Here is a 15,322-nt window from a genome sequence, read left to right as displayed (position 1 = left end):
GGGATTTTTTTGTAAGGGTCTGCATGGGAAAGGCAGCACCAACAGATCTTTAAAGGGGATTAATTTAAAGTTCCATCTTCTCCAAGAGGGTTTTTCTATGCAAACTTTCTAACAGCAAAGGCTGACAGAAACCTAATTAAACTAATATATTTAAGAAAAAAATCTAGATATACTAATACACTAGGTCAACATTGTGACCCATCCCTAGTGATATATATAGATAGGCCTAGCATTAAAAAAGTTCATGTTATTAACCCTGTGCTTATAAAAATGGATCTAAAATGGGAACACATTGGAATTGAAACATGAAAAAAGGAATTGTTTTGAGAATGCACAAGCTTGTCCAAACAATGGCTCTTTTGGGGTGAACACACATAAGCTTCTATTTTCTGGCTAACAGCCACAACTGTGAAACTGATTTCCACTACAACTTTGAAAATGTACACTTAGATGGGCAGTGTGAAAATCTACACACAGTGCCTTTGAGGGTATCAGTTTGCAAGAAAACACTCTTAAGAAATTAGATAGTGGTTTGCAGATGACGTGTATAGCGTTTCGTCAAGGCTAGTGTGGACATAAGGATGAGCAAGCACGTATCTAGCATGGCGTAGGCCGCGCCAGCCTTTTGTCTCTAAGTTTTATCTCCACAAAGTATTTAGTTATATTATACTCTCATTATATGCACCAGAGAAGGTGTTCTTTTCCTATCCTATTATTTCAGTGGGAAAAGAACCCGCAGAGACCACATCCTGCCCTGAAGGGGAGGTTAACATGTGGCAAATACATCTCATGGGCTCACAGCCTCACATGGAAGAGGCGCAGTGGTAGGTCCTGCCTCGAAGGTGAGGAGCTCTACAAAAATTGCGACCGGGGCAGAGAGGGCTCTGCCCAAAGGAGACGCGGGTCTACCTATAGGGAGACCGTACCGCGAAAGATACATCACAGGGGGCTACCGAGGTAACCGGCACCTGTGGAGCACCTACCCCAGTACATGGTAGGTTAGCACATGTACCGGGTCCAACTACGAATTCCTCAGCCGAAATTGCAAGCCAGAGGGCTAGGGAGGATGGGCATTCAGGGTTCACGGTTCGTGAACTCGCATGAGAGCGAGAGCGCATGTCTTTGCCTCATGGAGGGGAAAGGTGCAATATGAAAGCGATACACCCGGCCAGCTGTCCTGCAGTACCAAACTTACCTATTCATACCTGAAAAAACGTGGAATGAGAAAATATACTCTTTTGCTCAGAATATATACTCTTTTAGCACTGTCGAAGCACCCAGGGGTGTACTCTGCACTAATCGTGCAAATGGAGAGAAAGCAGCTGGAATGCGCATATATCCAACAGCATACTCTTCTTGATAGGTGGATGGACTGGCAGTAGTATTCAGCTTGTTGACACACAACCGCTTGGCTCTGAAGAAAAAATCTGAATGAATGGATGCATTCCAGCTCCTTTTATACCCGCATGTCTGGGGGAGTGGCATGCAAATTCCACTCGCCAATTCTCATTGGCCTTTTCTCAAAGATCTACTTGGTTCACATGAATTTGTTCCGTGATAAGTTTGGCCTTTTCAGCTGGAAAACTGTTCATTCCCATTACTAGCCTTTTTGATATCAAAGACTGACCCAGGCTGGCATCAAGACGATTTTTAACATGCATTGATTGGGCACAGTTTAAGGTGCATCAAATATTTGCTTTGTTTTGTTTTACCTTACACCAAATGAAATGTATTGTACTTTTGGCAATTTAGATTGTGTAAACTCACATGAGATAAAACTCCACTCCCTCATGGTGGCCGCCATGTTGAAATCGCACAACCAGTCGAATACTCTTCACTTATCTTTGTAATACCCCTGTTTTGGAAACTTTTGGCTGTTAAATAAAATGATAATGGGAACAAATAATCCTGTAAATAGGACATTTACGCAATGCCAATGCTAACTGAAAACTTTGTTGTAGTGCAATGTTGCTTCCACACCTATTGGTCTCAGTACAAAGTCCAAGACCATTGCTGTATCAACCAGAGGAAAATGGGCTAAATCTCTTAAATGGCTCTTTAAAGAATTTGATTAAATTATAAAGCAAACATTTAGCTGAGGAGTTGTAGAAAATCTCCCATCTTTTTGAGTTTTACTCTGTTGAGTGCCATATTGATTTTGAGGCCAAGAGAGGTCAGAAGATCAAGAACATTTTATTAGAGCACATTGAGAAGTAAATTACTCCAATGCAGTCTAAGTAATCTGTCTAAACCTAGATGCACTACCAAAAATAAGGCCCAAAGTCTGCATTTACACGGCAAGGCTTAATGCAGAGACCTGATCTTTTGACAAATAACAGATTTGTTTTGTCCCACAATTACATTCACTCAAATGACTGTTTACATCAATGACCAATTAAGACTTAGGCTGGCACTTTTAACTTATTACTTTTAGTCCTGTCAAGTGTATGCATAATCCATTAGTGGTTATTAATGAAGAAAAATTGTGAAATAAGAGAATAATCAGACACAAGTTTTTAGACTTTAGAGTGTATAAGTCAGATGATCTCTGTATACATATTACCGTACATTTAGAACCACATACGAAAGAAATCAGCCTAAAAAATCAGATCTGCCTCTGTTTAAGTTAGATCAAAGCTTGTGTTGTGTTAAAATTTATTGAAGCAACAGAACATGTAACGATCAAGTGTCACTGCAGCTCTAGTTGCGTTTCGCTCAGATGAGGGCCCAGGCCTGACATTTCATCAAGAGTGTGAAATTGAACAAAGGCAGGTTAGAACATTTCCTGTGCTCTCATAATGCTTATCTGCTCGTGGGTGACATCAGTGAAACTTCACAAGGCTGTGGGATATAACACAGCACTCATTTGTACCTGTCTGTCAAAACCCGGGAAACCAACTGTACCGGCTAGAAAGTTACAAATAAAGACACTGCTTTTATTATGCTGAGTATCAAAGCCAAAGATAAGACTCAATAGAAGCCTTAACCATTTGTTTTTAGCAACGGACAGATTCAACATAACGGATGCTTTTTGGCATTTTCTCTTTAGGTGAATGTATAGCCCTCTGGGAAACTACTTTCTATGTAGGTTATAGGCATAGTGTTCCAAGAGTGCTGATATTTACTATTACAGCACTGGGATGCTTCATTGTTTGTATCACTCCACTTATATGTTTTCACGTTGTTCCAGACAGGCTTTTAATCTGTGTGTTGCTCTGTGAAACTTAATATTTGAGCCTGCTTTGGCTTTGTTTGGACCTATTTTTGTTAACAGAGCAAAAATAGAAAAAATAACTGGCTATATTGTGTCTAAAATGTAAGTTACTAGATATTAGCTTTTTGTTGAAGTTAATAATGCCGAATCACAGCAGTGCTGATAGTCCGAACTCTTATTAGTGTTATAGTGCTTAAATATACAGTCTTTCATTACTCCACCTTTTACTTTAGTCTTATACAAAATGGGAGTTTGATTGCTTGATTGTTGTTCTCTTGGGACCCTACTTAAAACAGGATCTGTAATGACATGCTAACATTCTAAGCTGTAATTTAGTCTTTACCCTGGGGTGGGATACACAGAGGAAATGAATTAAGAGTAATTAACCATCACTGTTGTAATCAGATACTATTAAGTTGGGATGGAGCCATTTGTATCATTGCTGTACTTACACTTGAACTGTATGAGTATTAACTTTTAATGGATAGAATGGCAGACGAATTGCTTTTAATTGTGCTTTGTAGAATGTGGAGTTCGAATATGGCCACGCCATATCATTCACTTGTTATACACAAGGGATTTAATTTCCTCAAGATGAGATATTTATATGTGTCTAAGCATTAATAAATGGAAATTGGCAGTGGTGTCATCATGCAAACCATCTGGGCCTGACATTAGGACGGTACAAATCAGCCAGTCACAGGTTGAAGGGGAGGAGGGGGAAGTGTTCGAAAAATCTGTGATTTGGCATTTTGACATCCATGATGATGATATTTACTTTCAAAAGTGGAGAGACCTTTTCCTCGGTAGTTGAGCTATCACCAGCCAATCTGACTGGTGGAGACTCTGACATCAGGACTCTGATTTTCTTTCACCCTAAAGGCATATGTATATACAACAGAGGTTATAGTCAACATGAAAAAGCGTTTGCAACCCAATTTATGGGTTCATCTATGGAGGCGATATTTTTGCCAAATGATTTTAACAGGACCCTTAAAAATATCTCTGCAATCCTGAGGTAAAATATCCACTGAGTGGCGCTAAAAGTGAGTAAATATTTTTCCTAAACAGATTGTTTCGAAGGTTTATGCTCTATCGTGTTTTAAATCGACAAAACCTACCTCCCTACCCTTAACCCAATAGTGTCATGAAAAGCAAATAAAAAAATGCAGTTGCTAAAGCAACCATGTTATTTTTGGGTGCTTCTGCGACACTTTTGGCTCACGTGTCAACTCGTGCACTTCGGAACTTGAATCCCAATCCTTTGTGTTGCAAGTGCAACACTCTCTTAGTTGAGCTACCACACAATTTGATTGTATTTGAAAAAGTTTGTAAATGTAATTGGTTATGCAATGCAAATCTTAAAATGAATTGGCTGAAAGTAATGCACTATAGTAAAAGTGTTTTGATGTCATAAGAAATTATTGTGTGAGGAACAGGGTAAAAAGTGTTTATGAACTAATAATCTGCCGTATTACTCGTGATTTGTGTGAAAGGGAATGAAAAGCATTGTTGTTGTAATGCCTATAATGTTTATTTCACCAGAAAACTGCCCTGATGTGATTCAATTGGATGAGGTAAAACATGCCAATAAAATATATTAAGGGTTGTAGGACAAAAATTGTTGAAACTAAAATGAAGAACTATTAGATGAAGCACACTTGGAATTGTTTCCAAGTATTTGGAAAGACTACATACACATTAAACTAAAAACTGCATTTTTGGCTAAGGGAATAAGTAAGGCTGTAATATTCCAAATGTGACCTTGCAGGCTTGGAATGACAAGGATGATATTCTATGGATGGAAATTGACAACAATCAATCATCACTGACAAACACAAAGTAAGACAGTGCTAAATACATTTGGTATTATCAGGCAACAAACACTCTGCCATGTAATAATAATTATTAAAATCCTTATTTACAACTGTAATCCTTTATGTACCACATAACCTCACTGGAACACAAAATTTGTAGTAAAAATCTTGGGTCTCTTTTTTATAGCTGTTTATATAAACCAAAACAAAACAATGCTGTTTAATTTTATCATTACCAAGAGGAAATTGTCTCAGAAAAAAAATATTCAGAGACCTATTTATGTTGCCTGAGTACACAGTTGCTAATCCCTTTGCCATTAATTACAAACCATGATTTCTTTGTCCTGCCTGTTTTAGTGAATGCACCATTTTGACTTGCAATAATCATCACTCACGCATTATATAATCCACAGACCACAGCAGCAATGACAAACCCTTATTTGAAGGATGATTGATGGCAAATACAATCAACAGAAACAAATTTTACAGGAAAGACTACAACAGTCATAGAAAACTTAGAGCCATAGATTGATGCAGTTCACACACATGCTCATCATTTCAGATTAGCCAGAGATCCCTTTGTGTTTGAGTGTGTGATCAGTATGCCCAGAAGGGCTGTAATCCGACAGACGACCACCTAGTGATGATTAGTCTGTGAATGGTCAAACGAAAGTTGCCCAGTGGCCACAAAGTAACGGCTTACTTTGATCTCTGAGTTTAAATGGAAAGAATACTGCCCTGCTATTGCAATAAATGTTTACAATCACAGTGCCACATGATGGAGCAGAATCTACAACACAGTTTTAATCTCCATCCATCCATCCATCAATCCATCCATCCATACATAAAATGACTTAACATTTTAACACTCTGCACTTTGCAATAAGCCTGCATAACATCTATAATGGTAGCATAGCCCCAGACACATGAAAGTCATTGTCTATATCAGTGGAACATTTTTGTCAGATTACAGTGTTTTCAAATAGAGCTCCTTTTTTCAGTAAAACAGAGGACACTGACTCACATATTTTGGCCCCTTTTAGCTCTAGTGAATTTGCAGATTAAATTAGGCCAGGAATTCACCATGAAGGCCTGTGGCAAAACATGTGACAAGACGCTGACAATGCACAATCTCTTCAGTAATGTAAGAATACGCTGTCAAGGTCAAGCATTTGAACCAGACTGATCTCATAGTGGAATCATTGACTTTAATTAAAATCAGTCTGATCCCCCAACCCCCTATACCTATACCAAACCGAGTACAAATGTAATGTTAGGGGTGAAAATGCCACCTCCAAATTTTGCTTGTCACTGATTATGGAAGAGTTTACTTCCTGGTATCAATGTGGGATGTAAACCCGGGTCTGCCATGGTGCTGACGCAACATCCAGTCGTGCCACAAGGGAAGGTAAACAAACTGGAGCGATGCAAAAAATGGCTGTTGGAAGATGGAACTTGCCAGTAAGTCAGAATAATGGGGGTGATACTAGAAGTTTAATTTGTAATTTAATTTAGTCTTATCAGTTGATAATTTTTTTTTTTATTGCGATTAATCACCGATTTTGAAAGTGCTGAAATTTCACACTATATGTACTTCTTTTCCTATCAAAGTGCATTTATTTCCATCATAGGAAAGAAAACAAAATAATATGTAACCAAATAATGCTTTATTAACATTTTACAAACAAAGCCTTCCACAGTATAAAGACAGAAATGCACCAGATATCACCAATTCAAGTTACATTAAACATTTCCCAAAGTCTAATTAAGAGCTTGACTAACTGAAAGAACTAGTCTCCACACATCGGTTGAATATTCAGTGCAATGGGCATTAAATCTCTTAAACTCTCATCCTCCACAATATTAATCTGCTGGTAGACTGTGGCTATCTGCTTTCTTACTGTAATCGTGAAGTCATGTTTATGATTCACATCAGGGCGGCAATGCAAGCATCAAGCGGCGCCATAAACTCCACACGAAAAGCGCTTGCAGACAAAAATGTCTCATTCTGCATTTTGGTGATAGTTAAGACATGATGTGCTTCTGTGGTAATTAAAATGTGCCTTACATAGGCTGAAAATTACTTGATTCCAAGTTTGATTCCAAGTCCCATCTGATTTTAACAATAATTTTATCACTGAGACGAAGCACTGTTGTGTGTGTGTTGTGAAGTGTCCATCAATTTAATGACTCCGGCAGACACATCACAATGGTTCCGCACATCCAACCAGTGCTTATGCTGGTTTATGCTGTATTAATGGTAAATGCATTTATCGCAATTAAGAAACATTTATGCGATAAAAGATTTGTATTAATCACATGCGTTAATGTGTTAATTCTGACAGCTCTATATTATTTTATTTATGATTGTTTAAATTAATACATTTAAATATTATAAGATGCATTCTCTGAAAACAATTATTAATATCTTAGCAATTGTGTACTCAAGTACATTTCTTGTTTTTAGGATGTTTAGAACTTTTTACTAGAAAACAATAAAAAATACTGATAAAAAAAAAAAAAAAAATATATATATATATATATATATATATATATATATATATATATATATATATATATATATATATTAAATTTTACGTGTTATTTTTAGTCAAAAGAATCAGCACTGAATTAACGCGTTAAATAAAAAAAATATAATAAAAATATTTTTGTATTTATTATTTTTATTTTTTTGATTTAACGCATATTTTTTTATTTAACGCGTATATATATATATATATGTGTGTGTGTTTTTTTTTTGCAGAGCATTTTGATGATTTGTATTATTACTTGAATTATTGTGCCATCCTATCCATGCACAATTCTACGGAAAACGATCCATCAGTTGATCTACTGTGCTTAATCTATTTCAGGCTCTTCAAATGGGTTAACAAAATGATCAAAGAACTGTCACTGACTGCCATCTATGCCTTCTGTTCTGAAGGGAGTACTTCCTTTCTTTTAGATGAGTACAGTGGAGAACAGAGGGCTGTAGCTAATTAAAACAGGGAGAGGAGAGGACACTATAAATGAGCCAGAATTTGCCTTCTTTATCCCACAAGAGAGCAGACAATGGCTTTGTTGCTGTAGGTGATGGCATCCATAGAGACTCTCCTGGATTAGTTGAACTGCTGGACTGTAGCTGAGGCTTTCAGTTCATTAAGCGCTTCACTGGGAGCTGGTTAATGACAAACGCTCTAATGGTCCTTCCACAACGTACTCATTGGAGAGTAAGCAATGGATCTAGCACTGTGGAGGCCTAAGAGAATATTTTCTTTTCCTTTTCCCTTTTTTCTGTGACGTCTGATTTAAAAATAGCAGTGTGGAAATTTATCATGCATATGCAAAGCAATAATGGCTTGATGAAAATGCATTGCCATACTTCATAGTGGTGAACATCAGGACAGTTTTCCAACAGTATTGGAGCATGGATTTACTTTGAACTGTGTGCCATCAGATTTGTAGATTACGTGACATTTCGATGAAAGGATTTTGCTCTAATATTTATTTCTGGGTGAATCCTACAAAAACATGTCCAGGCCACTTTTCACCCAAGGAATTATATTTTGCAACAAAGTTTTATATTTGAGGACAATTTTTAAGCCTATGTGTGACAGGGCGGAGGGCAGGGCTGGGTCATGATTCCACACACCCGGCCCCTAATCAGGCTAATCAAGCCTCAGAGAGGGGTTAAGGCCGAGATTTACAGACAGCTGTCCGACACCTTTGTGTGTTTGTCTTTTTGGTTCAGTTTTATATTAAACTATAATTTATTTTGTCAAGCCGGTTCTCTCCCCCTCCTTTCCATTAATGCCTTTACACTGGTGCCGAAACCCTGGAAGAAGGAGGGATGCGCCGCAGTAGAGTCCTCACCAATACCATCCACCCCAACGGAGCAGCGGCAGCCATCCGCTGGAGGACTGAGGAGCCCGGCCGCCTGAGAGCGGACGAACGGCTGCCGACCGCGAAGGGAGAAGGGGCTCCTAACCGACTGCCTGGAGTGGTCAGGGCCGCTGCCAGGGGTAGAGGAGACCCCTACCAGCTGCTGAAACGTGGCGGGTTATGAGATCGCCAACCGCGTGCGGGGATGGGCTCCTGGCTGGCCGCCTGAAGCGGGAGAACCACTGCCAGGGGCAGGGGAGAAGCTTTCTGTTTCCCGAGAATGTGGCAGGGCGTTCCGTCCGCCAGGGGCCAGAAGACTGCTTCCGTCCGTTGGAGGTTGGAGGAGTGGCCGAGGACCAAGCTATGGCGTATCGGAGAACCGGCAAGTAAGTGTTTTTTTTTCTCTCTCTCCCAATGCCACTCCGTGTTGGCCTTTCTCTCTCTTTTTTATATTTTGTTAATTTGGCACGATCGTTACGGGGTTTACGTGCCACATTTTTTTTATTTCCCTCCCCTTGTCCCCTGCCTCCTCCAGGTAGACGGGGATGACCTGCCGGCAGACGGGGCATTAAGCACGCCCCTCCCCAGGGAAAGAGGGGGGGGGTTGTACGTCATGCTGGGGGCTCCCCGGCCTGAGAGAATGAGGGAAGAATTTGACAGGGCAGAGGGCGGGGCCGGGGATTCCACACACCCGGCCCCTAATCAGGCTAATCAAGCCTCAGAGAGGGATAAAGGCCGACTGGAGACTGCAGTGGGACAGAGAGAGAGATTTACAGACAGCTGTCCGACACCTTTGTGTGTTTGTCTTTTTGGTTCAGTTTTATATTAAAATATTATTTATATTGCCAAGCTGAATCTTGCCTCCTCCTTTCCATTAATTCCTTTACACTAAGTTTAAGGATCATTAAGAATTATTATTTTAATTATTTGTATTTTAATATTTTGTTTTGCCAATAAAGCCCATTTTCCACCAAGTCCTCCAACAACATTTATTTGTCATCAATATTTTGGCAAAGTTATGCAAACCTTTTGTTTAGTTGTGTTTGCATGTGTAATCAGTTCTTCTGTATAATTATTATGTTTTATTTGTTTGAAGAGTCTTTTTGACATATGGAGACATTTTTGTACACTAGGATAAATTATTTTTGTAATGCTATAAATTTTGATTGCTTTGTCTTTTCAACACAAAATATTTTGCAGATACAATTGACATGATCAAACAAAATAAATGTTTAAGAGCCACCTTATTTACACCCAGAGATATATAATGTCAGATCACAAAAATAACATAAAAAATACAATTTGGGCTCAAATGTTTTTGTGATTGTTCAGCAGTTTCTTTGTCTGAGAGTCACAGAATGTATCAATCTATATCATTAAACAATTTGAAAACACTTGACCCTCCATGTTTGTTTTGTAGAGTTATAAGCCTTTAATTTTGGGTTCGCCACTGAAACAGGAAATCTTTAGAAACACCTTCAGAGCTTATAAGTAAAATAAATTTTCACAAAAACACGTCCAGGTAACATTTCATCCTAAGATCAAAAGAAATAAATTGAAAGATATAATATGATTTCTTTATATTTTCTGTTTTATTTTAGGGTGAATTATGAAATATTCATGAGATTCATACTTCTGTTGATTTTTAGACCATATACATCAAGAAACAAGGAACAAATACATCAAGTAAGCAAACAAACAAACAAACAGATGTAGAAAGCACAGAACATTCAGAATGTGTGGATTAGAAGACTAAAGGAGAGTTTCTTGTTAAAACAGAAAATACAATGTTTGAAAAACAGGACTTCAAAAAGCACTAGTGTCTCATTAAATCAGCATGTTTGGCAGCGCATTTTCTGCATAATCACGGCCGTTAATCCACCTGACACATCGCTATATATGTCTGTGTGGATAATCCCTCTTTTTGCTATTCCTCAGCTTTTCCTTTCTGCCTCAAAAATAGCTTTATTCTCTTCAGCTTTGCCTTGGAGGGACTGAGCAAGAATCCAACTTTATTTCATCCCTTGTAGTCACAAATGATGACAAACTAGCCCCAGTATTCAACCTTTAGAGATCCCAATTGCAATGAGATCTTTGGACAGCAAAGCTTTATTTTAAATGTACATTTAGCCCCTATTTGCCACACAATTCTCAAAGGCTCATTGCACTGCATTAAAGGGTCTCAGAAGTAAAAGCTACTCTCCCTAGAGCAATGTTGTTTTATCAGATTCAGTATATCAGTAAGCATGAGTAAGTAAGTATCCAGTGCTTGGTCGGCTAAATTAATAATTATACATGGAACAGGATTAAAGTCAGCATGTAAAAAAAATAACCCCATTTACTTTCTTAATCAATTACTGATTGATAAAAGTAAGTCCCGTCATTCATTTTCCCATTGAATTTTCAGATTCAATCAGTTCCCATTATGGAATAAAAAGGGTTGGAAGCAACATTTCATGTTGACTTTAAGCTTGCATTGTGAGGGACATTATATATAGACTAGTTTTAAAAACAACAACAACAAATGATTAAAATGATTAAGATTAAAGGACATCAGATAATTTGATTATAAATAATTTATGATGTACTGTATTTACATAGTCGGCTCACAATGCTGAGAAAATGAGCAACAGCTCTAACCTCCATTTAACATCTGTAGGGGGATTTTGTTGGGTATATAAACTGAATATTTAATGCAGACAAATTCAGATCCTTTAATGATTTATAGTCTAGCAGTCTACATCTAGCATTACGTCCTCAGTCACCTTGAAACCTGGCATTGATAATATGTGTGCATAGATATCTGTTTTAAAGGCCAGATGAAATCACTTGATGAGCACAGCTTTCTTTACCGTCTTGACATAGTGGAACATATCAAAGGGCTTGTCCCCTTTTCTTCAGAATAGTCCAATAGACTTTATTTAACATAGCAAAATAAAAAAATTACAAGTAAGATTGACTTAATTTTCATTTCGTAAGTTTTTGCACACAGTTCTTTTAAAGTAATTTAATGGTATGAAATTAAGTAAAATTGACTTAGCTTCATGACATGATTTTGATTGAGCAAATTTAATTTAAACATTTCAGTTAATACAGTAACTTTTCTTACATAACTTATGTACATTTGAATGACATTTTAATGAACATTTAATTGGCACGTCATATTTAGAACTTTCCTTTCAAACTCGTTTAATCACATGATATACCGAAACCTTCCACAGTGAAGCTTAATGCACGTCATGTAGTCTATTAGACAACATCACCTGGCAATACAGGCAGTAGAAACAAGATAAGGGGCTGTGCATGCAGACCTCAACACTTGGTGCACACAAAAAAACAGTGATGGCAGGGACGAAAATTTCATCAAAATGTTGGGGGGGGGACAATAAACATTATTTTAAGAATATATCATTATATTATTTACAATACACATATTTTAATGTTATTTTAGGGGGACAACCCTCAGATGGGGGTCGGACCCCCAACCCCCCGCGATTTCCGCCTATGAGTGATGGTAATAATCAAAAGGTAATTTCTTTGATCATGAACAGGTCATTTTGAGTAGAAAATGATCTTCAGACTTCATAAAACAAGAAGTTACCAAACGTAACAGCAAAATTAGCAATAAATAACCCTCAAACCAATGAAGCCGTTCATTAATTATTCAAGCCTTCATGGTGCACGCTGGAAACACCAGCTTTCAAAAGTTAAGTAAAATTTACTTATTTTATTTAATTGTGATATTTACTCAAATTAGAAAATAAATATGACAAGGTTTTCTACTTTAAGAATGATATATATTGGCACATTTTATAGATAAGAAACAATCATGAATACTTATAATCTAGAGCATTAATTGTTACACGTTTGTATTTCAGTAAAAAATATGAATTTATTTCATATTTCCAAGTTCATGCTTAAACTAACTTATTCAAAGCAGAAATTATGTAATCTTTTCTGCTATATTTACTTCACAATATATATATATTTTCAGTGAAGGACATGATGTGCTATTGCTAACCAGAAACAGGTGGCATTAGGGGAAGGGAAATTCTCATTCTAGAGAGCATTTTATTGGGCAAAATGAGTGAGTGCAAGATGAGCCATCAATCTACAAAAAGTAAATTTTGTCAACTTTTAGGAGTACACTATCATAGATTACCACAAAGCTAACAAACATGGACTATTGTAAATGCCATACAAACTCAACAATTGCTAAAATGAGATCTACTGCAGTACCTGTGACATTAAAAACACAGCCCTCTGCCCTCCCTTGAAGACAAGACTGCCAAATAACTTCCCATTTCAAAACTCCAAGCATGCTCTTGTTTAATTTGACACGAATTTTCAAATTCAGCCGTGACATTGAGCTTAATCAGAATTTCTCAGCACTTCAGCAGTCCCATCCACTTTCAGAGTGAGAGGCAAAGATATTTAATGATCTTAGGATGTGCCGGAAGGAAAATTGTTATATGAATGAGTATGTGTGTATATTTGTGCATACTGCCTTAAAACGTGTTGAGTAAGAGAGGGAAGTTGGAGGTGTGCCATGTGTTGGCTCAGCATCCCCCACAACGCTTGTTCTCTTAGGGCACTAGAGAGAGAAGATACACAAACATGACTGTACTCACCAAACACAGCAAACAGAGATGTGTGCAGGCTGCTGAATACTACTACTACAATACTACACCATTAAGCAAATTAAATTCTATTTTTTTATTTACTTGCACATAATAGTAGCTTCCTTAAATAAAACCTGATGTTCACAGATGCTGTTTGTGTTTTAATAAAATTGTATTTGTAGGCCTAAATATAACATAACATAACATAATATAATTAACTGATGCCACTCGTGCCTTATTGCTTTATTTGGTGTTACCAATTAACAGCCTTTAAGTGTAACATTTTTATTTCTAACTGCTTGGAAAAAAATGAAAATGATTGGCAATATTGCAGATGCTGGGCATTAGGTTGTCTTGGCAATTATTAAAACAACCCAAAACCTAATAAATGTGACCATTTACCTCTTTGAACTTACAGTTCAATTCATGAGATGAATATGGTTGTAAGCATTTATACTTACGGCTTTGAAGAATCCAATTGGATAAATTTGATACAAGTTGAGAGATACTTGACAGTAATTGTTGTGGTCCTGCTGTGACAGGCTCCTCTTATTGATAATTTTAGTCAATAATCTTCAAACGGCTAAAAACACATCTTTTCCAAGAGCACTTAACCAGTCACTAAAAAAATAAATACATTTATAATTCTTGTTGCACTTAAATCTTTCTTGAATACTATTCTGATGCTAGTCAAACTTTTCGTACCAATGTCTCCTTAAGATGATTCGCTTATGTTTTCCTCTTTTGTAAGTCGCTTTGGATAAAAGCGTCTGCCAAATGAATAAATGTAAAGAGTCCCTCTAAATGACCGGTCTACTTGTAATACATTAGCAACTCCTGTGAAAATTAATTGATAACTCTTTACATCACGTAACATTACCCAAGATTGATAAATGCTGAAAAAATATATTGTTCCATAGCATTAACTGTTACGTACACTCACCTAAAGGATTATTAGGAACACCTGTTCAATTTCTCATTAATGCAATTATCTAATCAACCAATCACATGGCAGTTGCTTCAATGCATTTAGGGGTGTGGTCCTGGTCAAGACAATCTCCTGAACTCCAAACTGAATGTCAGAATGGGAAAGAAAGGTGATTTAAGCAATTTTGAGCGTGGCATGGTTGTTGGTGCCAGACGGGCCGGTCTGAGTATTTCACAATCTGCTCAGTTACTGGGATTTTCACGCACAACCATTTCTAGGGTTTACAAAAAATGGTGTGAAAAGGGAAAAACATCCAGTATGCGGCAGTCCTGTGGGCTGAAAATGCCTTGTTGATGCTAGAGGTCAGAGGAGAATGGGCCAACTGATTCAAGCTGATAGAAGAGCAACTTTGCCTGAAATAACCACTCGTTACAACCGAGGTATGCAGCAAAGCATTTGTGAAGCCACAACACGCACAACCTTGAGGCGGATGGGCTACAACAGCAGAAGACCCCACCGGGTACCACTCATCTCTACTACAAATAGGAAAAAGAGGCTACAATTTGCAAAAGCTCACCAAAATTGGACAGTTGAAGACTGGAAAAATGTTGCCCAGTCTGATGAGTCTCGATTTCTGTTGAGACATTCAGATGTTAGAGTCAGAATTTGGCGTAAACAGAATGAGAACATGGATCCATCATGCCTTGTTACCACTGTGCAGGCTGGTGGTGGTGGTGTAATGGTGTGGGGGATGTTTTCTTGGCATACTTTAGGCCCTTAGTGCCAATTGGGCATCGTTTAAATGCCAAGGCCTACCTGAGCATTGTTTCTGACCATGTCCATCCCTTTATGGCCACCA

The 15,322-nt window shown here is 37.7% G+C and overlaps 1 protein-coding gene across 1 annotated transcript in view; it reads left to right on the top strand.

Annotated features, from left to right (window-relative positions):
- LOC127637816 (transmembrane protein 178B-like) overlaps nucleotides 1–15,322 on the top strand; it is a 94,988-nt gene that overhangs the window by 48,060 nt on the left and 31,606 nt on the right. The gene's annotated exons all lie outside the window — the stretch shown is intronic.

Source organism: Xyrauchen texanus, chromosome 45 (assembly GCF_025860055.1).
Source record: "Xyrauchen texanus isolate HMW12.3.18 chromosome 45, RBS_HiC_50CHRs, whole genome shotgun sequence".
Classification (NCBI taxonomy): Eukaryota; Metazoa; Chordata; class Actinopteri; order Cypriniformes; family Catostomidae; genus Xyrauchen; species Xyrauchen texanus.
This window is presented reverse-complemented; position numbering and strand designations above follow the sequence as displayed.